Raw genomic sequence first — 3,081 nt, forward strand, 5'->3', positions numbered from 1 at the left:
ATGAGGCCTAGAGCTGCAGATGGCCATCACTGGTACAACATGAAGAAAGCCTGATGAGAAGGAGGCTAACACAAAGGAAAGCAAAGGAAGGAGGTGGAATAAAAGAAAGATTCTTGCTGCTTCTGTGAAGCTCTAGGTCTGCCCAAGTTCACCCATAAAGCTCGACAGGTTACATGAGCTAATAAATTCCCTTTTTTGTTTGAGCTATATTTCTGCCACTTTCAAATGACACAGCACTAACCAATACAAGTCATGATTATGGTCTGATTTACAATAAAATTAATTCTCTCTCACTCATTAGATTTAGACCTTCTTCTTCCCCAGTGTCCTAACATACCTCTCAGCCTTTGACAGATCAAGTGGGCAAAAAACGTCAGGAAACAATAATCCAAATAATATGAGTAACCAAGTTAATGTCAATAAAAATACAATGAACTCTGTATGAGAATGTATCTTTTTTTCAAGCACCTATGGAAAAATGACAAGATTTTATCTGTGCTAGGCCACAAAGAAGCCCTGGTGACACAGTGGATAAGAGACGGGCTGCTAATCAAAAGGTCAGCAGTTCGAATCCACCAGGCACTCCTTGGAAACCCTATGGGGCAGTTCTTCTCAGTCCTATAGGGTTGCTATGAGTAGGAATCGACTCCATGGCAATGGGTTTGGGTTTTTGTTGTTGTTGTTAGGTCACAAAGAAAACCCTCTTAAAATATTCGAAGAATCAGAAATTTTACAAGCTATATCCCGTAGCCTCTATGCAATGAAGCTGGAAACAAGAAACAAAGGAGGGGGGCAAATTTAAACACTATCTTAAATAACTCTAGGGCCAAGAAGAAATGAAAATTTTAATTACATATAATATACAAAATAAAAACAATGAGAACAAAGAAGTCACCCAAAATGACCAGATTCTTTGTCATTTAAGGATCGTAGTATGTTTTTCTAGGAAGTCATTTTGACCAAAACTGATCCATGGCAAAAACACTAAGAATATTTCAGCATCATTTTCTCATGACCTCTCAAAATTAAAAATTACATACCAAACATATTAATCTATGATGCATAATTCTGGTTGAAAATAAATTTCACACCATCCAAATCTTCATTAATAAAAATAAAAACCCGTTGCCATCTAGTCTATTTTGACTCATATAAACCCTATAGGACAGAGTAGAACTGCCCCGTCGGGTTTCCAAGGTGAGGCTGGCAGATTCGAACTGCCGACCTTTTCGTTAGAGGCCGAGCTCCTAACCACTGTGCCACCAGGGCTCCAAATCTTCATTAGAAGATAATTTTCTAATTCCAGTATCTTTAAACTGTTCTAAGAGAAAGAAAAAAGAGCTACTATTAATTTTAAGATGGTAGAAAAATTTTAACACCAAATGAAGAAAGGATACCCCCCCACCCCCCAAAAAAAGACTATCATCTAGGCAAAAATTTGTTATGAACTTAAGGTCTAAAATTAGTAAAATTCTAAGAATATCAGTCTACAGCTGGTATTTACAAATTAACAATGTACCATCATCTAAGTCTCAAGAGTAGTAGTTGTTTTTTCATCAAGGGATCAAGAACCATTAGACAGCCAAGTGGCTCAAGTAAATAAAAGTCAAGTATTAACGGCAAGTTTGCTGATAACCTCAAGTGCAGTTTGGGTGTTTGTAGTTACTACTTGTACCAGAGAAAGTATTTTTAATGAAAAACTGGTTGCCATGGGTTAGGCTCACTTTTTTCTCCTTTTATTTTTAGATCTCTACCCCTCATTTGGAGACCTGGTGGCACAGGGTTAAGAGCTTGGCTGCTAACCAAAAAGTTGGCAGTTCAAATCCCCTAGCCACTCCTTAGAAGCCCTATGAGGCAGTTCTACTCTGCCCTATAGGGTCGCTATGAGTCAAAATTGACTTGACATCAACGGGTTACCCCTCATTTGCTGCCACTCCAGGTCCAATCTGGGGGTAGGAGGGAAGCTGGACAACAAACTGACGTTCTCTCACTCATTAATTTACATATTAACTTTTAGATCACTTTACTTTGTCTTTCTCAAAGATCTTTAGTTCCACTTCCTTTCCCCCTACCGTACAACTAAATTCCCCTGGCTTTTACAGACATTTGTTTCATCTACTCAACAAATATTTAAGGAACACCTTTGTTCCAGGCACTGTTTTAAGGTGCTTGTGATATATCACTGAACAAAACAAAGAATCTCCTCCTCATAAGGCTTACATTCCATACTTTCTACGAAACGGAGGCAGAGACAATAATCAATAAATATAACATCAAGTAAATTGTATGCCATGTTAAGGAGCCCTGGTGGTAAAACGGTTAAGCACCTGGCTGCTAACTGAAAGGCTGGCGATTGGAACCCACCCAGTGGCTCTCTGGGAAAAAGACCTGCTCCAGTAAAGACTGCAGCCTAATCCTACTTTGGTGAGTGGCGTGTGGGGTCTTAAAAGCTTGCCAGTGGCCATCTAAGATGCATCAATTGGTCCCAACCACCTGGAGTAAAGGAGAATGAAGAATACCAAAGACACAAGGAAAGTAGCAGCCCAACAGACACAAAGGGCCACATAAACCAGAGACTCCATCAGCCTGAGACCAGAAGAACTAGACGGTGCCCGGCTACCACCAATGACCACCCTGACAGCGAACACAACAAAGAGTCCCTGATGGAGCGGGAGAAAGGTGGGGTGCAGAACTCAAATTCTAGTAAAAAGACAGACTTAATGGTCTGACTGAGACTGGAGGAACCCCAGAAAGCACGGTCCCTGGATTCTCTATCAGCCCAGAACTAAAACAATTTCCAGGCCAACTCTTCAGACAAAGATTGGACTGGACTGCGGGACATAAAATGATACTCATGAAGAGTGTGCTTCTTATTCTTAGCTCAAGTAGATACATGAGACTAAACGAGCAGCTTCTGTCTGGAGGTGAGATGAGAAGGCAGAGAGGGTTAGGAGCTGGTTGAATGGACATGGGAAATCAGGAGTGGAAAGGAGTGTGCTGTCACAGTATAGGGAGAGCAATTAGGGTCACATAACAATGTATGTATAAATTTTTGTATAAGAGACTAACTTGAAATATAAA

This window comes from Trichechus manatus, unplaced genomic scaffold (assembly GCF_000243295.1).
Source record: "Trichechus manatus latirostris isolate Lorelei unplaced genomic scaffold, TriManLat1.0 scaffold00133, whole genome shotgun sequence".
Lineage (NCBI taxonomy): Eukaryota > Metazoa > Chordata > Mammalia > Sirenia > Trichechidae > Trichechus > Trichechus manatus.